At 47.4% G+C, this 26932-nt stretch overlaps 1 pseudogene; it reads left to right on the top strand.

Annotated features, from left to right (window-relative positions):
* The window catches only part of LOC147121011 (tripartite motif-containing protein 72-like), a 72098-nt pseudogene that overhangs the window by 23994 nt on the left and 21172 nt on the right, over window positions 1-26932 (top strand).

Genomic DNA, 26932 nt, shown 5'->3' with positions numbered 1-26932 from the left:
TGCAGGGAGGATGAGCAACTTGGCCACAGCACCGTGGAATGAGGGGCCATTCAAGTGGGGGGAGTAAAAAGAAATGTTGTAGTGGTAGGGGATAGTATCATTAGGGGGATAGATAGGGTTCTTTGCAGCCGAGAGCGAGAGTCCCGAAGGCTGCGTTGCCTGCCCGGTGTGAGGGTTAAGGACATCTCCTCTGGGCTGGAGAGAAACTTGGATTGGGAGGGGGAGGATCCAGTTGTCGTGGTCCATGTTGGTACCAACAACATAGATCGGACAAGGAAAGAGGTTCTGCTGAGGGAGTATGAGCAGCTAGAGGCTAAAGTAAAAAGCAGAACCACAAGGGTAATAATCTCTGGATTACTACCTGAGCCATGAGCAAATTTGGCTAGGGTAAATAAAATCAGAGAGTTAAATGCGTGGCTCAAAAACTGGTGTGGGAGAAATGGGTTTTGCTTCTTGGGACACTGGCACCAGTACTGGGACAGGAGAGAGCTGTTCCGTTGGGACGGACTTCACTTGGCCAGTGCTGGGACTAGAATCCTGGCGAATCGAATAACTAGGGCTGTAGAGAGGTCTTTAAGCTAATTAGTGGGGGGGAGGTTTCAAGTGAGCGAAAAATAAAAATGTCAGCGGAGAAGGCAAGAAGGTAGCAGTGGGGGAATTAAAAACCAGAGCGTGTCAGGAAGGGACAGAATGTATAAAGATAAAGGTAGAGTAGTAAAAGGGGTAAAAGCAGGAATAAATTGCCACAAAACATATTTAAAAGTTCTTTATCTGAATGCACGCAGCATTCGTAACAAAATAGAGGAGTTGACGGTACAAATAACTACACATGAGTGTGATCTGGTGGCCATTACAGAAACATGGCTGCAAGGTGACCATGACGTTGAACTAAACATCCAGGGGTTTTTGACAATTAGGAAGGACAGACATGAAGGAAAGGGAGGTGGGGTGGCTATGTTAATAAAGGATGGAATCACTGCAATAGTGAGTAATGATATTGGGTCAAAGGATCAGGATAGTGAAACAGTTTGGGTGGAGATAAGGAATAATAAGGGGAAAAAGTCACTTGTGGGCGTAGTCTATAGGCCTCCTAACAGTTGCAACTCTGTTGGTCGGAGTATAAATCAGGAAATAGTTGGGGCTTGTAATAAGGGAACAGCTATAATCATGGGGGATTTTAACTTTCATATTGACTGGACAAATCAAATTGAGCAGGGCAACCTTGAGGAAGAGTTCATAGAGTGCATTAGGGACGGGTTCCTTGAGCAGTATGTAACTGAACCAACCAGGGGGCAGGCAATCTTAGATCTGGTCCTGTGTAATGAGACAGGATTAATAAAAAAATGTCCTAGTAAAGGGTCCCCTTGGAACGAGTGTCCATAACATGGTTGAATTCCAAATTCAGTTGGAGGGCGAGAGAGTTGGATCTCAAACCAGCGTACTAAGCTTAAATAAAGGAGACTATGAAGGTATGAGAGCAGAGTTGACTAAAGTGGACTGGGAAAATAGATTAAAGTGTAAGACGGTACATGAGCAGTGGTGTACATTCAAGGAGATATTTCACAACTTTCAAGAAAAATATATTCCAGTGAGGAAAAAGGGGCGTAAAAGAAAAGACAGCCATCCGTGGCTAAGTAAAGTAATAAAGGATAGTATCCGACTGAAAACAATGGCATATAAAGTAGCCAAATCTAGTGGGAGGATAGAAGATTGGGAAGCATTTAAAAGCCAGCAAAGAATAACTAAAAGATTGATTAAGAAAGGGAAGATAGATTATGAAAGTAAACTAGCAAAAAATATAAAAACAGATAGCAAGAGTTTCTAGTTATATAAAAAGAAAAAGGGTGGCTAAAGTGAATGTTGGTCCCTTAGAAGACGAGACCGGGAAATTAGTGGTGGGGAACATGGAGATGGCAGAAACGCTGAACAAATATTTTGTATCAGTCTTTACAGTAGAGGACACTAAAAATGTCCCAACACTGGACAAACAGGGGGTTATAGAGGGGGAGGAGCTAAACACGATTAAAATCACTAAGGAGGTGGTACTCGGTAAGATAATGGAACTAAAGGCGGATAAATTTCCTGGACCTGATGGCTTACATCCTAGGGTCTTGAAAGAAGTAGTGGTAGGGATTGTGGATGCATTGGTGGTAGTTTTCCAAAACTCCCTGGATTCAGGAAAGGTCCCAGCAGATTGGAAAACTGCTAATGTAATGCCCTTATTTAAAAAGGGAGGCAGACAAAAGGCTGGAAACTATAGACCAGTTAGCCTAACATCTGTGGTTGGTAAAATGTTGGAGTCCATTATTAAGGAAGCAGTAACAGGACATTTGAATAAGCATAATTTAATCGGACAGAGTCAGGATAGTTTTACAAAGGGGAAGTCGTGCTTGATGTGGTGTATGTAACCTGTTCCACCTTAAGAGAACTTAAGCCTGTTCCACCTTAAGAGATGTACTACTTTCTCTGGCTGCTGTATACGTAATACCGGTGGTGACCACACCGGCATATAAGCACTGTGTAGTAATATTGTATTCAGTATAGTCCCTACCTCCAACCAGTAAAGACCTGTTGAATTTACTCTTGTAGTCTGTGTAGTAATTATCACTATAACACACAGACTTAACAGTGGCGACGAGTCCGATTCTTACCCTGCGGCAGTTATTTCCACGGCGGCTTCGTCCACAGACAGGACGTCGAAGAGAGGTTTCCACCCTCATCACCCTACTGGAAGACACGTCGAGCGGCAGGCATCGAGAAACCGGAGTGCAGAAGACATCCTGACCTCGAAGCCTCCATCAGCGACTGTCAGCTTTCTTCTTTCTACCTCGGTGGTGGGTAAGCCGGGCAGCGACGCGACAGAAAGTCAACCGCGTTGGCTGTACAGACGGGGCGGTGAGATCGATCGCGACCGGAGATAAGGGCCGGGCCGCTTTCGAGCAAGAGGCGCAGCGCGGGGACATCGATCGCGACCGGAGATAAGGGCCGCATTCGGGCTAAAAGGCGCAGCGTCTGGGGAAACTGAAGGCGCGAGAGCCGCGGTGAAGCGGAGACAGCGTCGGGGGACGGTTGAAGACCGCCAAGCGCGGGAAAACCGCCATTTTGTGGGCAGAGGACGACGACAAGAGCGGGAAGCCGCCATCTTGGATAACATAAAAATACAAAAAATTGCAACGATGCCTAAACATGGGAACATTAATACCTTTGATAGTGACATCGAAGATTGGGCCATGTATGTAGAACGCATACAAAATTATTGTAAGGCAAATAAAATTCCTGATGCAGATAAAGCACTAACATTATTAAATTTAATGGGTGCGAAGACATACGGGCAATTGAAACACCTTGTATCACCAGATGAACTGACGGATAAGACGTTCGAGGAGATTGTTACTGTCCTGAAAAATCATCTAAACCCCACGCCGCTGATGCTAGCGGAACGATTTAAATTTTACGACAGAAGGCAGCTGCAGAATGAAAGCAATGCTGAATATTTGATGGAATTACGTAAGCTAGCAAAATATTGTCAGTTTGGAACGGGACTGACAGAGGCACTACGAGATAAATTTGTGTGTGGTTTATTTAAACAGGATACACAAAAGCGACTGCTCGAGGAGAATGAGCTGACGCTTGAGAAGGCAGTCACTATGGCAGCAGCACACGAAGCCGCAGCGAGAGGCACGGCAGTAATGCAGCTACGGTCACCGGAACTCGGTACAAACAAATTGGGTTTGAGTTCTGTCAAATGTTATCGTTGTGGAAAGACAACGCACGATCAGAACCAGTGTTGGTTTAAAAACCAAGAATGCAGAACGTGTGGCAGGCTTGGCCACACAGCTAAAGTATGCCGGTCAGGAAAGAAGAACAGCAACAAAAAGTCACCGCAAGGAAAATACACAAAGGTACACAAGGTGACAAAGAACAGTTTGACCGAACAGAAGTCAGATTGAGATGCTAGCAGTAATGAACTGGATAGCTTAAGAGTACACAACGTTGGTAAGGATGCAGATCTCCAGACAATTTGGGTCACTCTTCAGATAGCAGGAGTCCAAGTAAAAATGGAATTGGACACTGGATCGGCATTGACGGTCATGAATAAGAAAGATTACAGAAGGTTATTCCAACATATTCCCCTACAGGATACGGAGATTATATTGAAAACATACACGGGGCAAAGAGTGTACCCCATCGGAAAAATAGAGGTAGAAGTGGTCCACAAGGGCGAAGAAAGCCAAGTAATGGGCTTATATGTGCTACCTGAAGGAGGTCCACCACTACTAGGATGGGAGTGGATTAGGAAAATGAATATGGACTGGCACTCCTTGAAGGCACTAACGGTAGATTCCGGGGAAACAGATGTCAAACCTAAACGATTGTCCAGAATATTGGATGATGCTAAAGAGGTGTCCCAGCAGGGACTGGGAACACTGAGAGGAATTACGGCAAACATCAAGATTGATGAACATGCACAACCAAAATTTTTTAAAGCCAGACCGGTACCCTATGCAATACGACCTACTGTTGAAGCGGAACTGGAAGCACTAGAACGTTCAGGTGTACTGTCTAAGGTAGATTGGAGTGAGTGGGCTACACCCATTGTTCCCGTTATGAAACGTCCTGCGAGCAACAAGCCAGGAGATCCAGGGAAGGTTCGCATCTGTGGAGATTTCAAAATCACCGTTAATCCGGTGCTTCACACGGTGCAGTATCCACTTCCACGGATTGAGGATATTTTCGCTTCATTGTCTGGCGGGAAACACTTCACCAAGATAGACCTGGCGCAGGCGTACTTGCAGATGGAGGTTGAGGAAGAGTCACGCCAATACCTCACGATCAACACGCATCGAGGGTTGTACCGGTACAATAGGCTGGTTTTTGGAGTGGCATCGGCTCCAGCAATTTGGCAGAGGGTCATGGAGCAGGTATTACAGGGAATTCCAGGCACACAATGTTACCTGGACGATATTCTGATCACAGGTGATGGTGATGAACAACATCTCGCAAACTTGGAACTGGTGCTCAACAGACTGAAAGAGTATGGACTTAGAGTAAATCGGCAGAAATGTGAGTTCTTCCAGAAGCGGATCTCGTACTGTGGCCATGTCATTGACCGGGAGGGGCTTTATAAGTCTCCTGACAAGATTGAGGCAGTTGTAAAGGCTCCTGCTCCGGAGAATGTCTCTCAGTTGAGGTCGTTTCTAGGATTAATTAACTATTACCATAAATTTCTGCCAAATCTATCCACGGTACTGCACCCGTTAAACGCTCTTTTACAGAAAGGGGTACCATGGGAATGGGGCGAAAACTGTAAGAAGGCATTTTGCAAAAGCAAAGAATTGATCACCTCAGAGGAAGTGTTGGCTCACTTCAACCCGACACTGCCTATTCGGTTGGCTTGTGATGCTTCTCCATATGGTATTGGGGCAGTACTCTCACACAAGTTGCCAAATGGCACAGAAAGGCCAGTCGCGTTTGCATCCAGATCATTGACCTCCGCTGAGCGCAACTATGCGCAGATCGATAGGGAGGCTCTTAGCCTTGTATGGGGAGTGAAGAAGTTTAATCATTACCTGCAGGGTCAAAAATTCACACTTCTGACAGACCATCAACCGTTGGTATCCATTTTTAACCCTAAGAAGGGTGTTTCGGTGATGACAGCGCAGCGTCTCCAGAGATGGTCTCTTTTCCTAGGGGCACATCAGTATCAAATATAATTCAAAGGTACGAAACAGCATGGCAATGCTGATGGGCTGTCGCGCCTGCCACTACCTGAAGAAGAAGACACGACGAAAGTTGACCCTGTTGAGTTATTTCATTCGACCATCATCGAGTGTTTACCAGTCACCAATGCAAGTATTGAAAGAGAAACCAGGAACGACCCAACACTGTCCAGAGTCTACGAGGTGACAGTGAAAGGATGGCCAACACGGGGTGATCCTCTGTTACCGGCATTTTCGGCAAGGCGAGACCAGCTGTCCGTCTGCCATGGTACCTTGATGTACAGGACAAGAGTGATTATTCCTCCCAAGTTAAGGGAAAGAGTTTTAAATGAACTGCATGAAGGTCATCTGGGGGGAGTTAAAATGAAAAGTCTTGCTAGGGCTTATGTATGGTGGCCGGGTATTGACCAACAGATTGAGGAGTTAATGAAAAGCTGCGCTGGGTGCCAAAAAGTGCAAAATGCACCTCCGATAGCACCGCTACACCCATGGGAATGGCCTTCAGCCCCATGGCAACGCGTACACATTGACTTTGCTGGTCCATTCATGGACTCCATGTTCCTAATCGCGGTGGACGCACATTCCAAATAGCCAGAAGTCATCAAGATGAATACCAATACTTCAGAAAAGACAATTGCGGTGTTAAGAACAATATTCGCAAGGAACGGATTGCCAGAACAGATCTGTTCGGACAACGGACCACAGTTTGTACCGGAAGAATTCCGACAATTCTTAAAGAAGAATGGAGTAAAACATTATACCTCTGCCCCATATCATCCGGCGACAAACGGGTTGGCTGAAAGATTTGTCCAGACATTCAAAAAGGCAATTAAGGCCATGAACGATGATCAGATTCCGCTGCAACACAAGGTCGACAAGTTCCAGATGTCATATCGAAACGCCGATCATGCAGTGACTAACCAAAGTCCTGCCATGATGTTTTATAACAGGAGGTTGCGGTCCAAGTTGGACTTGTTAAAACCAAATGTGCGGAGGGAAGTGGAAAACAAACAGTTTCGGCATATTAACAACAAGACCACTCGAACTTTCGACGTAGGACAACCAGTGTTGGCAAGGGGCTATGGAAACGAAAAATGGCAGTCCGGAACAATTCGGGCCAGACAAGGACCTCTGATGTACACAGTAGATATTGGTCATAATGTGATAAGGCGTCATGCGGATCAACTGGTAGAGTCGAGAGCAAGGGTCGAACCCATGGTTGTGACAGAGACAACTGTGGAAGACGTTAATGAACCTGAAGCATCTACCGCGGCAGGGAATGTACTTGATGATGATGACACCCAATACATTGGAAACCAAATAGAGGAGGCACCTCAACAACAAGAATCAGAGACTACTGAGAGGCGTTATCCAAGCCGCATCAGAAAGCCTCCTGAGAGACTGAACCTTTGAACTGTTATACCTGAAGTTATATATGTATATATGTTGTTATGTTATGTTAAATGGGGATATGACTGTTAAGCTAAGAAGGGAGGATTGTGGTGTATGTAACCTGTTCCACCTTAAGAGAACTTAAGCCTGTTCCACCTTAAGAGATGTACTACTTTCTCTGGCTGCTGTATACGTAATACCGGTGGTGACCACACCGGTATATAAGCACTGTGTAGTAATATTGTATTCAGTATAGTCCCTACCTCCAACCAGTAAAGACCTGTTGAATTTACTCTTGTAGTCTGTGTAGTAATTATCACTATAACACACAGACTTAACACTTGACAAATTTGCTCAAATTCTTTGAGGACGTAACAAACAGGGTGGATAAAGGGGAACCAGTGGATGTGGTGTATATGGACTTCCAAAAGGCATTTGACAAGGTGCCACACAAAAGATTACTGCACAATATAAAAAATCACGGGATTGGGGGCAATGTGCTAGCATGGGTGGAGGATTGGCTATCTAACAGAAAACAGAGAGTTGGGATAAATGGTTCATTCTCTGGTTGGCAATCAGTAACTAGTGGTGTTCCGCAGGGGTCAGTGCTGGGACCCCAACTCTTTACAATCTATATTAACAATTTGGAGGAAGGGACCGAGTGCAACATATCCAAGTTTGCCGACGATACAAAGATAGGAGGGAAAGCAGTGAGTGAGGAGGACATAACAAACCTGCAAAGGGACATAGACAGGCTAAGTGAGTGGGCAAAAATTTGGCAGATGGAATATAATGTTGGAAAGTGTGAGGTTATGCACGTTGGCAGAAAAAATCAAAGAGCAAGTTATTATCTAAATGGAGAGAAACTGCAAAGTGTTACAGTACAAAAGGATCTGAGGGTCCTGGTGCATGAAACACAGAAGGTTAGTATGCAGGTACAGCAGGTGATCAGGAAGGCCAATGGAATCTTGGCTTTTATTGCAAGGGGGATGGAGTATAAAAGCAGGGAAGTCTTGCTGCAGTTATACAGGGTACTGGTGAGGCTACACCTGGAATACTGCGTACAGTTTTGTTTTCCATATTTAAGAAAAGGTATACTTGCTCTTGAGGCAGTTCAGAGAAGGTTCACTCGGTTGATTCCGGAGATGAGGGGGTTGACTTATGAGGAAAGGTTGAGTAGGTTGGGCCTCTACTCGTTGGAATTCAGAAGAATGAGAGGCGATCTTATGGAAACATATAACATTGTGAGGGGGCTTGATTGGGTGGATGCGGTGAGGATGTATCCACTGATGGGTGAGACTAGAACTAGGGGGCATAATCTTAGAATAAGGGGCTGCCCTTTCAAAACTGAGATGAGGAGAAACTTCTTCACTCAGAGGGTGGTAAATCTATGGAATTTGCTACCCCAGAGAGCTGTGGAAGCTGCGACATTAAATAAATTTAAAACGGAGATAGACAGTTTCCTAGCTGATAAGGGAATAAGGGGTTATGGGGAGAGGGCAGGGAAGTGGACGTGAATCTAAGTTTGGATCAGCCATGATCCAATTGAATGGCGGAGCAGGCCCGAGGGGCCGTATGGCCTACTCCTGCTCCTACTTCTTATGTTATCACGACAGTGAGAACAACCAACAGTGGCTGTGCTCGGGGAGTTTGAGGCCCCGGCAGGCCCGAGGGAACAGAGTGAGGACATTGTGCGCTGCTCTTGACATGCAGGCATCTTTGTAAATCTGACTGGTCTCTTCTGAGCGCCATTACCTTTCTCCTGAGCAGATCCAGGGCCTGTAGTCGGCCTGAGCTCTGTCGGGACCCTTGAGAAGCCTCCAGCCCCCAGACGCCCCCCCCAAAACATGTGAGAGATGGGGGTAGACTGCAAACTCGCAAACCCCACCCCCCTCCCGCTTTCAACATTGGACTGAAACCTGACCCCAAATTGCAGCCTCCTCAGAGGGCAATTCCTCACTTCACACCCTCCTGGAGCCCTGAGATCCCAGGCCCTGAGTCCCTGGTGTCGCCCTGGTGGGGGCTGAGGCTGCATTAACTCCCAGACTGCTCCAAGTCCTGGGTGAGGAAAACCACTTCATGATAGGACACCATTGGTGGAGGAGGGGCCTGTGTGACACACCCATCACTACTGCAGGGCCACTCCCACTTGACTAGACCTGTCCAAATTCTCGGCAGACCCAGTAACTGCACCGTCCGCGACAGCCTGTCTTCCAGTAGCACCAAACTCCTTGACTCGCTGTGCAGGTGGCCATGGCATTAAGAGACTCTGGGTCCTTCACAGCCACAGCAGGGAGCCGTGTGTTAGATTGGCCAGGCTGCAGTTCATAAACCATAGGGCTGACATCCTGTTCAACAGGGAAACTGCCTCAGATTGTTTCCAATGCGAAGGAGACATGTGAAGAACATTGTGATGTTTTACTACATTAAAGGCGCTATATAAATGCAAGATGTTGTTGTTGACTGTATGAGTAACCTTTAACCCTATGTCTAACTACATATATATATATCAGTGACCTTTCACCCTGTGTTTGTCAGAAGTTTTATGGGAGGCTGAAGCCTGACCTCATGCACAAGTATGCAGAGTTGATAGAGTATGTAGAGCAGGCTCAGAGGGAGATGATGGACATAATTGGCATGGAGCAGTGAACCGGGCAGACCCAAGCCGAAATAACCCTGAGCCAAATGGAACACAAGTACAGCTAACTCAACCAGGAGAAACAGCAGCTCGAGGTGGCATAGTGGTTAGCACTGTTGCCTCACAGCGCCAGGGACCCGGGTTCAAATCCGGCCTCGGGTGACTGTCTGTGTGGAGTTTGCACATTCTCCCCGTGTTTGCGTGGGTTTCCTCCGGGTGCTCTGGTTTCCTCCCACAGTCCCAAGATGTGCGGGTTAGGTTGATTGGCCATGATAAAAAATTGGCCCTTAGTGTTAGGGGGGATTAAATATGTGGGGCTACGGGGATAGGGCTTGGGTGGGATGGCTGTCGGTGTAGGGACCAGGTGCTAGGGTTTGGATGATCAGCCATGATCTCGTTGAATGGCGGAGCAGGGCCGAATGGCCTACTCCTGCTCCTATCTTCTATGTTTCTATCTCCAGGATCAGCGACATCTTCAAACTCATACAGGTATGGGCACCTTTAAACTCCCCGGCTCTTCCCCCAATCCCGGGCATTGCCCGACCCCAGTGCACAGGTCACTGACTGCACACCATCCCCACCAGCGACCAGCATAGAATGGTGACTGGACCTGGCTCTGTGGGGATCGAACCTGGCTCTGTGGGAAGTGAATCTGGGTCTGTGGGGATCGAACCTGGCTCTGTGGGGATGGAACCTGGCTCTGTGGGAAGTGAATCTGGGTCTGGGGATGAGAACATAAGAAATAGATGCAGAAATAACAACAGAAAATGCTGGAAAGCAAATGGCATGTTGGCCTTTATTGCTAGGGGGTTGGAGTATAAGAGTAAGGAAGTCTTGCTACAATTGTACAGGGCTTTGGTGAGACCACACCTGGAGTACTGTGCACAGTTTTGGTCTCCTTATCTGAGGAAGGACATAGTTGCCTTAGAGGCGGTGCAACGAAGGTTCACTAGATTGATCCCTGGGATGAGAGGATTGTCCTATGAGGAAATTGGGTAGATTTTTAAAAAAATATTAGTTTATGTGATGCGGGCGTCGCTGGCAAGGCCAGCATTTATTGCCCATTCCTAATTGCCCTTGAGAAGGTTAGATTGAGCCTATACTCTCTGGAGTTTAGAAGATTCTGAGGGGGATTGACAGGGTAGATGCTGAGAGGTTGTTTCCCCTGACTGGAGTGTCTAGAACTAGGGGGCATAGTCTCAGGATAACGGGTTGGCCATTTAAGACTGAGATGAGGAGGGATTTCCTCACTCAGATTGTTGTGAATCTTTGGAATTCTCTACCTCAGAGGGCTGTGGATGCTGAGTATATTCAAGGCTGAGATCAATACATTTTTGGTCTCTAGGGGAATCAAGGGATATGGAGATAGTGTAGGAAAGTGGAGTTGAGGTCAATGATCAGCCATGATCTTATTGAATGGCGGAGCAGGCTCGAGGGGCCGTATGGCCGACTCCTGCATCTATTTAATAGCAAAATACTGCGGATGCTGGAAATCTGAAATAACAACAGAAAATGCTGGAAATACTCAGCAGGCCAGGCAGCATCCGTGGAGAGAGAAACAGAGTTAACGTTTCAGATCTGGGACCCTTCATCAGAACTGGAAAAAGCTGGGGATGTAACAGATATTAAGCAGGTGCAGAGACGGGGGGGGGGGTTAGGAGGGGTGGAAGGAATAGAAAGAACACCCTGTACTTTTGTAAGAGGCAGGAAAGATAAAATGTTGCAAATGGGAATGGCAAAAATCATACTGCATGAAAAATGGGGGCAGGGATCATTATCTGAAATTGTTGAACTCAATGTTGAGTCCGGCAGGCTGCAAAGTGCCCAATCGAAAGATGAGGTGCTGTTCCTCGAGCTTACGTTGAGCTTCATTGGAACAATGCAATAGCCCGAGGACAGAGAGATCAGAGTGGGAGTGAAGCGGTGAATTAAAGTGACAGGCGACTGGAAGCTCCGGGTCACCCTTACGGACTGAACGGAGGTGTTCCGCAAAGCGGTCGCCCAAGCTGCGTTTGGTCTCCCCAATGTAGAGGAGACCACATCGGGAGCAGCGAATACAGTATATTAAATTGCAAGAAGTACAAGTAAATTGCTGTTTCACCTGGAAGGGGTGTTTGGGGCCCTGGACAGTGGGAAGGGAGGAGGTAAAAGGGCATGTGTTGCATCTCCTGCGCTTGCACGGGAAGGTGCCAGGTGAAGGAGAAGGGCTGTTGGGAGTGATTGAGGTGTGGACCAGGGTGTCGCGGAGGGAGCGGTCCCTTCGGAATGCTGAAAGGGGAGGTGAGGGGAAGATGTGTTTGGTGGTGGGATCACGTTGGAGGTGACGGAAATGGCGGAGGATGATCCGTTGAATGTGGAGGCTGGTGGGGTGAAAGGTGAGGACAAGGGGAACCCTATTGTGGTTCTGGGAGGGAGGGGAAGGGGTGAGAGCAGAAGTGCGGTAAATAGAACGGACACGGCCAAGTCAACCACGGTAGAGGGGAATTCTCGGTTGAGGAAAAAGGAAGACATGTCGGAAGCACTAGTATGGAAGGTGGCATCGTCAGAACAGACGCGGCGGAGACAGAGAAACTGGGAGAAGAATAGAATCCTTACAGGAAGCGGGGTGGGAGGAAGTGTAGTCCAGGTAGCTGTGGGGGTCGGTAGGCTTGTCACGTGACCGCGTCATGACGTTAGCGCATTGGCCCGCGCTTGGGTCGGTCACGTGACCCACGCCGATACATCGGCGCGTTCACCTGGTGCTGAGGCTGGCCGTTGAGGCCGAAGTCGCGCGCGCGGGAGCGGGAGCTGGAGGCCAAGCTGAGCCGGCGCTTGTCACGGGAGATCGCGTCGCTCACGTCTGCTGGCCGATGCGGCCGAAGTCGTGGTAGGCTGGGCTGTGCCGGCGGCTGTCATGGAAGGCCGAGTCGGGCCGGCGGCCGTCGCGCGTACATCACGTGATGCGTGACGTGACGTCAGCACGCTAGGGCACGTCTTAAAGGGGCAACGGCCCCAACAGGTAAGTTAAAGGGGCAACGGCCCAAACAGGTAAGTTAAAGGGAATTATGTATTATATCTATGTAAGGGACAACCGGTGGTACCGCCACATGCGCCCCCCCAGAATTCGCTTTAACGAAAGTCCAAAGATGAGATGGTCTGATGAGCTGGTGGTCTCGGCGGCGTGCTGTCTCGATTTGGCAGGCGAGGTCTAAAGATGCTGGTCGTAAGCGGATCCTTACGCGTGTCGAGGCGAATAAAACGTATCCGTCAGGCGAAGGACCGTGGAGACGTGCGACCTCTGCAGCCCATGGTTCGAACGGGCGCCGGGAGAAACAGCAGGCCTTGTCAGAGTGACGGGCTGGTTGGGCAGACGCGGACGATCGCACTGGGGACTGGGACGCACGGAACGGTGCGTGCAGTAGTGCTACGACAGTAACACAACAGAGAGTGAAGATACAGGGAGTTGTAACTCGTCAAAGAATGTTCTAGTTGGTGTTTACATTTTTCATTGGCCGTTCGACTGTAAATAGCAAGGATTGTCCCGTTTTGTTTTTCGTTTTTTGAAATTCTGATGCTTCGAATCTGTGAGGAGCCTTTAGGATGATATTAGGACTAGAAGGTTCACTGGGCCTGTTTTGAGCCTCATTTTTTGAGTCCTCTTCACTGATGGGAGTGACCAAAGCGAGTTCGTCATTAGGCTGCTAATTGGAAGAGCTACTGTCCACACGGTGACGCAACAATTTTACCCCTCGATTTCCCCTGCCAAAGTGTTTGAGACTAATAGCTGGTGAGGCAGCCACATTGAGGAAGCGATTGAGCAAGGGGGTGTGCATCTTGAGCTCCGTTTCTGACTCTTGCTCTACTTGCCTGTTGAGGACTGGCCGATCAATCACACTCATGTCAAAGGCAGATCCTAAAATGGATGGTTTATGAGTCTCGTTAGCTATAGCGATGGTGTAAGGAGGCTGAGCTGTGGATGCATTCCAATATTCCCCAAATAAGCCAACCTGAAGGGTTCACTGAGCGAGACTGCTACGTAGTTTTTCTTTTGGGCGATTATTGTTCCGTGTGTGTCTTCCGAAGAAAATGGTCACATTCATGTCCTTAAATCACTGAGAGGCTTCCACAAAGTGCCATTTCATGTAATAGAGCGGACAGCAGTCATCGGTGATGTCTCATCTCCAAAGTACATTCAACTCTGTGCCTTGCAGTGCTAAAGGAGTTGGAAGTTAACCAGGTGGACTGGGAAACAGTTGCTTAAATCCCACTGGTAATGCACAAGTCCAATCAGCGGAGTGCTTCCTATGCGAAAGTTCCAAGGTGTTTAGCACTCGTGTCATGGCAGCCGGCTGCTGGGGAAGGGATAGGGAAGAGTGGAGTGGGCGTTTCACCACCTGCACTCTACTGCCATACTATGCTGGGCTGGTGAAGAGGAAGGAGGACTGATTGCAGTTTCTGACGATGCAGAGGATGTGCCTGGAGCTGCAGGTGTAACCTCCCATTTCATGTAATATTTTCTGATCAGCACGGTGGCATAGTGGTTAGCACTGTTGCCTCACAGCGCCAGAGACCCGGGTTCGAATCCGGCCTCGGGTGACTGTCTGTGTGGAGTTTGCACATTCTCCCCGTGTTTGCGTGGGTTTTCTCCGGGTGCTCCGGTTTCCTCCCACAGTCCAAAGATGTGTGGGTTAGGTTGATTCGCTATGATAAATTGACCCTTAGTGTTAGGGGGATTAAATACGCGGGGATAGGGTGGGATATGTGTTGGTGTAGGGGTTACGGGGATCGGGTGGGATATGTGTCGGTGCAGGCTCGATGGGCCGAAATGGCCTCTATCTGCACTGTGGGGTTTCTGTGATTCTGTGATTCTGTGATCTCCTGTAGTTTGTCCCGGAGGAAGGCTATTCAGGTTGTTAAGGTCAGCCAACATATGAACGGGGCTGACTGGTCTGGCACTGGGCAACTTCTGTTCCATTACCATAAGAACATAAGAACATAAGAAATAGGAGCAGGAGTAGGCCAATCGGCCCCTCGAGCCTGCTCCGCCATTCAATAAGATTATGGCTGATCTGATCCTAACCGCCAATCCACTATCACAGAACCATCTCCTGAATCTAACAGAATTAGACACACGAAATAGGAGCAGGATCAGGCTACACGGCCCCATGGCCCGCTCCGCTACCCACAGGGCCATGACCGATCCGAACCTAGACTCATGTCCAAATTCCTGCCTGCTCCCCGTAACCCTTAATTCCCTTTACTTCTAGGAAACTGTCTATTTCTGTTTTAAATTTATGTAATGATGTAGCTTCTACAGCTTTTTGGGGCAGCATATTCTATGGACCTACCACCCTCTGAGTGAAGTAGTTCCTCCTCATCTCAGTTTTGAAAGAGCAGCCCCTTATTCTAAGACTATGCCCCCTAGTTCTAGTTTCACCCATCATCGGGAACATCCTCCCCGCATCCACCCGATCCAACCCCTTCACAATCTTATATGTTTCAATAAGATCGCCTCTCATTCTTCTGAACTCCAATGAGTAGAGTCCCAATCTACTCAACCTCTCCTCATATGTCCATCCCCTCATCCCCGGGATTAACCGAGTGAACCTTCTTTGTACTGACTCGAGAGCAAGTATGTCCTTTCTTAAGTATGGACACCAAAACTGTACGCAGTATTCCAGGTGCGGCCTCACCAATACCTTGTACAACTGAAGCAATACCTCCCTATTTTTATATTCTATCCCCCTACCAATGAAAGCCAACATTCCATTGGCCTTCTTAATCACTTGCTGCACCTGCATACTAACCTTTTGAGTTTCGTGCACCAGGACCCCAGATCCCTTTGTACTTCAGTACTTTCCAGTTTCTTGCCATTAAGATAATAACTTGCTCTACGATTTTTCCTGCCAAAGTGCATAACCTCACACTTTCCAGTATTGTATTCCATCTGCCAAATCTCTGCCCACTTACTTAGCCTGTCGATGTCCCCTTGCAGGTTTTTTATGTCCTCCTCACTCACTACTTTCCCTCCCATCTTAGTATCATCTGCAAACTTTGATATGTTACACTCGGTCCCCTCCTCCAAATCGTTAATATAGATTGTAAAGAGTTGGGGACCCAGCACTGACCCCTGCGGAACACCACTAGTTACTGATTGCTAGTCTGAGAATGAACCATTTATCCCAACTCTCTGCCTTCTGTTAGATAGCCAATCCTCTATCCATGCCAGAATATTACCCCCAATCCCGTGATTTTTTATCTTAAGCAATAATCTTTTGTGTGGCACCTTGTCAAATGCCTTTTGGAAGTCTAAATACACTACGTCCACTGGTTCCCCTTTATCCACCCTATATGTTACTTCCTCAAAGAACTCCAGCAAATTTGTAAAACATGACTTCCCCTTCATAAAACCATGCTGACTTTGTCCTAATAAATTATGATTATCCAAATGTCCTGTTACTGTCTCCTTAATAATGGACTCCAAAATTTTACCTACCACAGATGTTAGGCTAACCGGTCTATAGTTCCCAGCCTTCTGTCTACTGCCCTTTTTAAATAAGGGTGTTACATTAGCAGTTTTCCAGCCTGCTGGGACCTTTGCCGAGTCCAGGGAGTTTTGGAAAATTATTACCAATGCATCCACAATCCCTACCGCCACTTCCCTCAAGACCCTAGGATGTAAGCCATCAGGTCCAGGTGATTTATCCGCCTTGAGTCCCATTATTTTACCGAGTGCCACTTCCTTAGTGATTTTGATCGTGTTTAGCTCCTCCCCCCCTTTAGCCCCCTGTTTGTCCAGTGTTGGGATATTCTTAGTGTCTTCTACTGTAAAGACTGATGTAAAATATTCATTCAGTGTTTTTGCCATCTCCATATTTCCCACCATTAATTTCCCGGTCTCATCCGCTAAGGGACCAACATTTACTTTAGCCACCCTTTTTCTTTTTATATAACTATAAAAACTCTTACTATCTGTTTTTATATTTTTTGCTAATTTACTTTCATAATCTATCTTCCCTTTCTTAATCAATCTTTTTGTTATTTTTTGCTGTCTTTTAAAGTTTTCCCAATCCTCTATCCTCCCACTAGATTTGGCTACCTTATATGCCCTTGTTTTTAGTCGAATACTATCCTTAATTTCTTTACTTAGCCACGGATGGCTGTCTTTTCTTTTACACCCTTTTCTTCTCAGTGGAATATATATTTTTTGGAAGTTGTAAAATAACTCCTTGAATGTACACCACTGATCATGTATCATCTTACCCTTTAATCTATTTTCCCAATCCACTCTACTCAATTCCGCTCTCATACCTTCATAGTCTCCTTTATTCAAGCTTAGCCCGCTTGTTTGAGATCCAACCTTCTCACCCTCTAATTGAATATGGAATTCAACCATGTTATGGTCACTCATTCCAAGGGGATCCTTTACTAGGACATTTTTAATTAATCCCGTCTCGTTACACAGGACCGGATCTAAGGTTGCTTGCCCCCTGGTCGGTTCAGTTACATACTGCTCAAGAAACCCATCCCTAATACACTCAATGAACTCATCCTCAAGGCTGCTCTGCCCAATTTGATTTATCCAATTAATATGATAGTTGAAATCCCCCATAATTATAGATGTTCCCTTATTACAAGCCTTAACTATTTCCTGATTGATACTCCGTCCAACAGAGTTGCCACTGTTCGGAGGCCTATAGACTACGCACACTAGTGTTTTTTTCCCCTTATTATTCCTTACCTCCACCCAAACTGTTTCATTATCCTGATCTTTTGACCCAATATCATTTCTCTGTATTACAGTGATTCCTTCCTTTATTAACATGGCCACCCCACCTCCCCTTCCTTCCTGCCTGTCCTTCCTGATCGTTAAATAACCTGGTATGTTTAATTCCCAGGCATTGTCACCCTGCAGCCATGTTTCTGTAATGGCCACAAGATCATACCCATATGTAGTTATTTGTGCCATTAACTCATCTATTTTGTTACGAATGCTACGTGCATTCAGATAGAGAACTTTCAAAGATGTTTTGTGACACTTAGTTCCTGCTTTTGCCCTTTTTATTACTTTACCTTTTACTCCATACCTTCTGCCCCTTCCTGACACGCTCTGGTTTTTAATTTCCCCACTGCTACCTAAGTCTATTACCTTCTCTGTTGTCATTTTTATTATTTGCTCTCGAGGAACCTCCCCCCCACTAGTTAGTTTAAAGCCCTCTCTACAGCCCTAGTTATATGATCCGCCAGGACTCTAGTCCCAGCACTGGCCAAGTGAAGCCCGTCCCAACGGAACAGCTCCCTCCTGCCCCAGTACTGGTGCCAGTGTCCCAGGAAGCAAAACCCATTTCTCCCACACCAGTCTTTGAGCCACGCATTTAACTCTCTAATTTTATTTGTCCTAGCCAAATTCGCTTGTGGCTCAGGTAATAATCCGATTATTACCCTTGTGGTTCTGCTTTTTAATTTGGCCCCTAGCTGCTCAAACTCCCTCAGCAGAAGCTCCTTCCTTGTCCTATCTATGTCGTTGGTACCAACATGGACCACGATAACTGGATCCTCCCCCTCCCACTCCAAGTTTCTCTCCAGTCCAGAGGAGATGTCCTTAACCCTGGCACCGGGCAGGCAACACAGCCTTCGGGACTCTCGCTCTCGGCTGCAAAGAACTCTATCTATCCCCCTAACGATACTATCCCCTAACACTACAGCATTTCTTTTAACTCCCCCCACTTGAATGGCCCCCTGCTCCACGGTGCTGTGGCCAGGTTGCTCATCCTCCCTGCAGTCCCTGCTCCTGTCCCCACAGGGAGTAAGAGCCTCGAACCTGTTGGACAAGTGCAAGGGCTGCGGCTCCTCCAACACTACCTCCTGGATCCCCGTACCTGCCTCACTTCTAGTCACACCATCCTGACCCTGGCCACAGACTACATCTGAATTAATTAATCTAATTGGTGTGACTACCTCGTGATACACAGAGTCCAGGTAACTCTCCCCCTCCCTGATGTGTCTCAGTGTTTGAAGCTCGGTCTCCAGCTCTTCAACACAGAGCCGGAGTTCCTCGAGCAGCAAATGTGATCACCGTGAGCATCAATGGTGTTCACCAGCTCCCACATATTGCAGCAGCAACACATCGCTTGATCTCCCATTCTATGTAATTAATTAAATTTATTAATATTATTCTTAAATATCCTCTGCCCCGATTCTAGATGGTGTATATCACACCTTAGAAACTATAAACCAAAGAGATTTAAGCTTAAAAGGGAGAAATACTCACCAACCAATCACTTACCCGCTTTCTGGTGACGTCACGCTTGGATTACTTTTTACCTCTCTCCTTCCCTCCGAGTTCAGAGACTGGTACACCTTACCTGGTCTCTGGGGACTTTTATACCCCGCTCTGCCACTCAGGTTTCCCGCCGACGCTGTGAGACCTTACCTGGTCTCTGGGGACTTTTATACCCCGCTCTGCCGCTCAGGATTCACGCCGACGCTGTGAGACCTTACCTGGTCTCTGGGGACTTTTATACCCCGCTCTGCCGCTCAGGATTCCCGCCGACGCTGTGAGGCCTTACCTGGTCTCTGGGGACTTTTATACCCCGCTCTGCCGCTCAGGTTTCCTGCCGACGCTGTGAGGCCTTACCTGGTCTCTGGGGACTTTTATACCCCGCTCTGCCGCTCAGGATTCACGCCGACGCTGTGAGGCCTTACCTGGTCTCTGGGGACTTTTATACCCCGCTTTGCCACTCAGGTTTCCCGCCGACGCTGTGAGACCTTACCTGGTCTCTGGGGACTTTTATACCCCGCTCTGCCACTCAGGTTTCCCGCCGACGCTGTGAGGCCTTACCTGGTCTCTGGGGAGAACTTTTATACCCCGCTCTGCCGCTCAGGTTTCCCCCCGATGCTGTGAGGCCTTACCTGGTCTCTGGGGACTTTTATACCCCGCTCTGCCGCCGACGCTGTGAGGCCTTACCTGAACTCGAGAGTGTGAGCGCTGTGCATTGTCTGAATTCGGGAGTGTGAGCGCTGTGCGTTATCTGAACTCGCGAGTGTGAGCGCTGTGTGGTCTCTGAACTCGGGAGCGTGAGCGCTGTGCGTTCTCTGAACTCGGGAGTGTGAGCGCTGTGTGTTCTCTGAAATGGGAGTGTGAGCACTGTGCGTTCTCTAAACTCCATAGTGTGAGAGCTGTGCATTCTCTGAACTCGGGAGTGTGAGTGCCGTGCATTCTCTGAACTCGGGAGTGTGAGCGCTGTGCGTTCTCAGAACTCGGGAGTGTGAGCGCAGTCTGTTCTCTGCACTCGGCAGTGTGAGCGCTGTGTGTTCTCTGAACTCGAGAGTGTGAGCGCTGTGCGTTCTCTGAACTCGGGAGTGGGAACGCTGTGCGTTCTCTAAACTCCATAGTGTGAGAGCTATGCATTCTCTGAACTCGGGAGTATGAGTGCTGTGCCTTCTCTGAACTCGGGAGTGTGAGCGCTGTGCATTCTCTGAACTCGGGCGTGTGAGCGCTGTCTGTTCTCTGAACTCGAGAGTGTGAGCGCTGTGCATTGTCTGAACTCGGGAGTGTGAGCGCTGTGCATTGTCTGAACTCGGGAGTGTGAGCGCTGTGCATTCTCTGAACTCGGGCGTGTGAGCGCTGTCTGTTCTCTGAACTCGAGAGTGTGAGCGCTGTGCATTGTCTGAACTCGGGAGCGTGAGCGCTGTGCATTGTCTGAACTCGGGAGTGTGAGCGCTGTGCGTTCTCTGAACTCGGGTGTGTGAGCGCTGTGTGTTCTCTGAACTCGGGAGTGTGAGCGCTGTGCGTTCTCTGAACTCGGGCGTGTGAGCGCTTTCTGTTCTCTGAACTCGGCAGTGTGAGCGCTGTGCGTTCTCTGAACTCGGGAGCGTGAGCGCTGTGCATTCTCTGAACTCGGGCGTGTGAGCGCTGTCTGTTCTCTGAACTCGGCAGTGTGAGCGCTGTGCGTTCTCTGAACTCGAGAGTGTGAGCGCTGTGCATTTTCTGAACTCGGGGTGTGAGCGCTGTGTGTTCTCTGAATTCGGGAGTGTGAGCGCTGTGCGTTCTCTGAACTCGGGAGTGTGAGCGCAGCGCGTTATCTGAACTCGCGAGTGTGAACGCTATGCGGTCTCTGAACTCGGGAGTGTGAGCGCTGTGCGTTCTCTGAACTCGGGAGTGTGAGCACTGTGTGTCCTCTGAACTCGGGAGTGTGAGTGCTGTGCGTTGTCTGAACTCAGCAGTGTGAGCGCTGTGTGTTCTCTGAACTCGGGAGTGTGAGCGCTGTGCATTCTCTGAACTCGGGCGTGTGAGCGCTGTCTGTTCTCTGAACTCGGCAGTGTGAGCGCTGTGCGTTCTCTGAACTCGGGAGCGTGAGCGCTGTGCATTCTCTGAACTCGGGCGTGTGAGCGCTGTCTGTTCTCTGAACTCGGCAGTGTGAGCGCTGTGCGTTCTCTGAGCTCGAGAGTGTGAGCGCTGTGCATTTTCTGAACTCGGGGTGTGAGCGCTGTGTGTTCTCTGAATTCGGGAGTGTGAGCGCTGTGCGTTCTCTGAACTCAGGAGTGTGAGCGCAGCGCGTTATCTGAACTCGGGAGTGTGAGCGCTGTGCGTTCTCTGAACTCGGGAGTGTGAGCACTGTGTGTCCTCTGAACTCGGGAGTGTGAGTGCTGTGCGTTGTCTGAACTCAGCAGTGTGAGCGCTGTGCGTTCTCTGAACTCGGGAGTGTGAGCGCTGTGCGTTGTCTGAACTCAGCAGTGAGAGCGCTGTGCATTTTCTGAACTTGGGGTGTGAGCGCTGTGTGTTCTCTGAATTCGGGAGTGTGAGCGCTGTGCGTTCTCTGAACTCGGGAGTGTGAGCGCTGCGCGTTGTCTGAGCTCGCGAGTGTGAGCGCTGTGCGGTCTCTGAACTCGGGAGTGTGAGCGCTGTGCGTTCTCTGAACTCGGCAGTGTGAGCGCTGTGCGTTCTCTGAACTCGGGAGTGTGAGCGCTGTGCGTTGTCTGAACTCAGCAGTGAGAGCGCTGTGCATTTTCTGAACTCGGGGTGTGAGCACTGTGTGTTCTCTGAATTCGGGAGTGTGAGCGCTGTGCGTTCTCTGAACTCGGGAGTGTGAGCGCTGCGCGTTGTCTGAGCTCACGAGTGTGAGCGCTGTGCGGTCTCTGAACTCGGGAGTGTGAGCGCTGTGCGTTCTCTGAACTCGGCAGTGTGAGTGCTGTGCGTTCTCGGAACTTGGGAGTTTGAGCGTTGTGCGTTCTCTGAACTCAGGAGTCTGAGCGCTGTGCGTTCTCTAAACTCGGCAGTGTGAGCACTGTGCATTCTCTGAACTCGGGAGTGTGAGCGCTATGCATTCTCTGAACTCGGGAGTGTGAGCGCTGTGCATTCTCTGAACTCGGGAGCGTGAGCGCTGTGCGTTCTCTGAACTCTGCAGCTTGAGTGCTGTGCATGCTCCAACCCAGGAGTGTGTGCGCTGTACGTTCTCTGAATTAAGTTGTGTTAGCATGGTGGATTCAGTAGCTTGCCTGACAATAACTGGATCAAATTATACATTGGAGAGACCTTCAATAAGTGATAAGTGAGAAGTAACATTCGTGCCACACAAGTGGCAGGCAATGACTATCTCCAACAAGTGAAAATCTAACACCTTCAACGGCATTACCATTGCTGAATCTCCCACCATCAACAACCTGAGGGCCACCATTGACCAGAAACTTTTCTAGACCAACCATATAAGTACTGTGGCTACAAGAGCAGGTCAGAGGCTGGGTATTCTTTTGTGAGTGTCTCACCTTCTAACTCCCCAAAGCCTTTCCAACATCTCCAAGTCACAAGTCAGAAGTGTGATGGAATACTCTCCACTTGCCTGGATGAGTGCAGCTCCAACAACACTCAAGAAACTCAACACCATCCAGGACAAAGCAGCCCGCTTGATTGGCACCCCATCCACCACCTTAAACATTCACTCCCTCCACCACCGGCGTACCGTGGCTGCAGTGTGTACTATCTACAAAATGCACTGCAGCAACTCGCCAAGGCTTCTTCGGCAGCACCTCTCAAATCCAGGACTTCTACCACCTAGATGGACAAGGGCAGCAGGCGAATGGGAACACCACCACCTCCAAGTCACACACCCTCCTGACTTGGAAATATATTGCCGTTCCTTCATCGACGCTGGGTCAAAATCCTGGAACTCCTTCCCTAACCGCACTGTGGGAGTCCCTTCACCTCCTGGATTGCAGTGGTTCAAGAAGGTGGCTTACCACCAGCGACGCCCACATCCCAGGAACGAATAAAAAAAAACTACTCTGCAGCAGATAGCATCAAATTACACATTCCAGATAAACTGTTGGGTGTGTCTTGTCCTCCAAGGGAACCAATCAGAAAACTGCTCCAACCCGTTTGTGTTACAAGTAGATGCAGCCAAGTTTCACTGCTGTCTCCAGCTAGAGTGCATGTCCCCATTAAGGTGTATTGGCTTTAAGTGGCATCAAAGACGCCTGATATCTTGCCCCTCCAAACAGACGTGCAGCCAATGAATAGCCCGATTAACGCTGGCTGCATGCCTGACTCATTTTAATGAGGTGCCAGTACGAATTTAACACGCAGCCTGGGACCATGTGAACATCGAGTGCCACGGGCACGATCCAATTTCTAAGTCGCTCTGTTTGTGACTAAACATTTTCTCTTTTTTCTAAGTAGAGTGTGTTAAGTTCAAAGTTTAGCATTTTATTTTTACACAGGAGCCAGCTTACTCTAATTAAACATAGACCTTAAAGAGTGAACTGCAGGACAACTGTTTAATATACTGTCAAACAGATCACAATAAAACTGGTGTTAATGGCAAATGATGCATTTATAGGACGATCGGTTGACAAGAAACAAAAATTGGCTGCGTATAATGTGAAAAATAGAGGGCACTGCACTAGGACAGTTTACATTAAAGAGGGAGTCTCGCCATCAGGACCCATTTTAAAATGAAACAGTTATAAAGAGTTATGACCAATTTTAATATCTTTATTTTTTTCTGTTGGATTTTTAAAAAAAAAGAAAATGTTTGTTTAAATAATGAGTGATGACGACAGTGCAGGGGAAACCAGTTCAGATTAGGACAGACGTTGGGAGCTCTCGAGAAAAAGCCCAGCATTGAGAAATTGGATGAACATACATTTGAAATGGCACTATTATCTAGACATCTGGACTTGAAGGAGAAGAAAAGCTTTGGGGGGGTCACATTTAGTTCAAAGTACCCACAGATCATTACAATTTTTTATTTAAATTGAAGAACGTCATTTCAATTTATTCACTAAGTTTCCTTCCTGGGCTGGGTGGCGACTCAGTAATACTCGCCAATCAACCCAGTGCTTTAAAAATCAACAGAAGTAAATAGTAAACAAAAAGATACTTTGCACTTTTAAAAAAAAAATCTGATTTTTAAAGAGGCTTTTTGTTTTGAATGTACCAGCACCATACCCAAATAAAGACTAGATTTACCACAAAAAAAAAATCATATCATGTCATGGTCACCGTCGTTTAAGAGGAGCAACAGCATTGTAAACGCTTCTAGGTTGCGATTCTTGGAAACATAATCCCCAGAACGAGCAGTTTGAGAATCAGTTTACAAGTTTCATCTCTCTCTTTGACTTTATGATCAAAATTGTTTCCTATCGTACTTATAAAATCTCCAAATTTATGTAACTGAAACAGCAGTTACATGGCACAGTGGTGACTTTACAGTGGCGTATTGCAGTTCTGCCAGCAGAGGCTGCTAGCTCATTTAGTGGAGCCAGAAATGGAGGCCAGTGCTGTCAACTTCAGATAAATACACTTCTGATCAAAGCATCATTTTGATCCAAACATAAAGTTCCAATGTGCCAAACCATGCGCTCCTATTCGGTACAATTCCTGCTGCAGACATAACACATAAATACAAAACGCAAATCAGAATTCCAGCCCAAGCATAACATGCTCCCCCAATTATCCACTTTCTTAATACTCAACACACAAAGTACGGTCAATCTGCTACTGAATTTAACCTGGGGATAGCAGCATGGTTTAGAAGTCTAATGGTTTCAGCGCACAATCTGTTTTTGTTCAATGTTTCCTTCGATCGGGTTGCTGGATGGATGATTAAAGAGGCTGCGGTACAAAGATTCACCAACTGTCTATTTCTACCTTTTTGCATTCATATTGGAGCAATGACACTTAATGACACATGTCTGTCAAGATTCACATATGCAATAGCCCTGCTGCTAGGCTACCCTTGCTCAAACAGGAATCCAAAAGAAAAATCAGTCAAGAAGCGATTGTGAAGGAAAGGAAATGTGAACAGCAAATCCCAGAAAATACCCACAATATGTTAAATATATTGTACTGAGAATTCCCAATATATTAGTTGAAGGCTGTGAGATAAATCTTCTTCCCTTTCATTTACATATCTATTTTAGAAAATTAGATTGGGAATTACATTTACATTTAGGTCTTTATGTATGAACATAAGAACATAAGAAATAGGAGCAGGAGTAGGCCATACGGCCCCTCGGGCCTGCTCCGCCATTCAATAGGATCATGGCTGATCTGAATCTAGACTCACATCCACTTCCCTGCCCTCTCCCTGTAACTCCTAATTCCCTTATCTGCTAGGAAAATGTCTATCTCCATTTTAAATTTATTTAATGTTGCAGCTTCCACAGCTCTCTGGGGTAGCAAACTCCATAGCTTTACTACCCTCTGAGTGAAGAAGTTTCTCCTCATCTCAGTTTTGAAAGGGCAGCCCCTTATTCTAAGATTATGCCCCCTAGTTCTAATCTCACCCATCAGTGGAAACATCCTCACCGCATCCACCCGATCAAGCCTCCTCACAATCTTATATGTTTCGATAAGATCGCCTCTCATTCTTCTGAACTCCAATGAGTAGAGTCCCAACCTACTCAACCTTTCCTCATACGTCAACCCCCTCATCTCCGGAATCAACCGAGTGAACCTTCTCTGAACCGCCTCGAGAGCAAGTATATCGTTTCTTAAATATGGAAACCAAAACTGCACGCAGTATTCCAGGTGTGGCCTCACCAATACCCTGTATAACTGCAGCAAGACTTCCCTGTTTTTATACTCCATCCCCCTTGCAATAAAAGCCAAGATTCCATTGGCCTTCCTGATCACCTGCTGCACCTGCATATTAACTTTTTGTGTTTCATGCACCAGGACCCCCAGATCCCTTTGTACTGTAGCACTTTGCAGTTTCTCTCCATTTAGATAATAACTTGCTCTTTGGTTTTTTCTGCCAAAGTGCATAACCTCACACTTTCCAACATTATATTGCATCTGCCAAATCTCTGCCCACTCACTTAGCTTGTCTATGTCCTTTTGCAGGTTTTTTATGTCCTCCTCACTTACTGCTTTCCCTCCCATCTTTGTATCATCGGCAAACTTGGATATGTTGCACTCGGTCCCTTCCTCCAAATCATTAATATAGATTGTAAAGAGTTGGGGTCCCAGCACTGACCCCTGCGGAACACCACTAGTTACTGATTGCCAGCCCGAGAACGAACCATTTATCCCAACTCTTTGTTTTCTGTTAGATAGCCAATCTTCCACCCATGCCAGTATATTACCCCCAATCCCGTGATTTTTTATCTTGATCAGTAATCTTTTGTGTGGAACCTTGTCAAATGCCTTTTGGAAGTCCAAATACACTACACCCACCGGTTCCCCTTTATCCACCCTGTATGTTACATCCTCAAAGAATTTGAGCAAATTTGTCAAACATGACTTCCCCTTCGTAAAACCATGCTGACTCTGTCCTATTAAATTATGTTTATCCAAATGCTCTGTTACTGTTTCCTTAATAATGGACTCCAACATTTTGCCAACCACAGATGTTAGGCTAACTGGTCTATAGTTTCCAGCTTTTTGTCTACTTCCCTTCTTAAATAAGGGTGTTACATTAGCAGTTTTCCAATCTGCCGGGACCTTTCCTGAGTCCAGGGAGTTTTGGAAAATGATCATCAATGCATCCACAATCCCTACCGCCACTTCTCTCAAGACCCTAGGATGTAGGCCACCAGGTCCGGGGGATTTATCCGTCTTAAGTCCCATTATTTTACTGAGTACCCTCTCCTTAGTGATTTTAATCATGTTTAGCTCCTCCCCCCCCCCATTGCCCCCTGTTTGTCCAGTGTTGGGATATTTTTAGTGTCCTCTACTGTAAAGACTGATACAAAATATTTG

The sequence above is a fragment of the Somniosus microcephalus genome, chromosome 3 (assembly GCF_052327205.1).
Source record: "Somniosus microcephalus isolate GS21.2 chromosome 3, FLI_Smic_1.0, whole genome shotgun sequence".
Lineage (NCBI taxonomy): Eukaryota > Metazoa > Chordata > Chondrichthyes > Squaliformes > Somniosidae > Somniosus > Somniosus microcephalus.
This window is presented reverse-complemented; position numbering and strand designations above follow the sequence as displayed.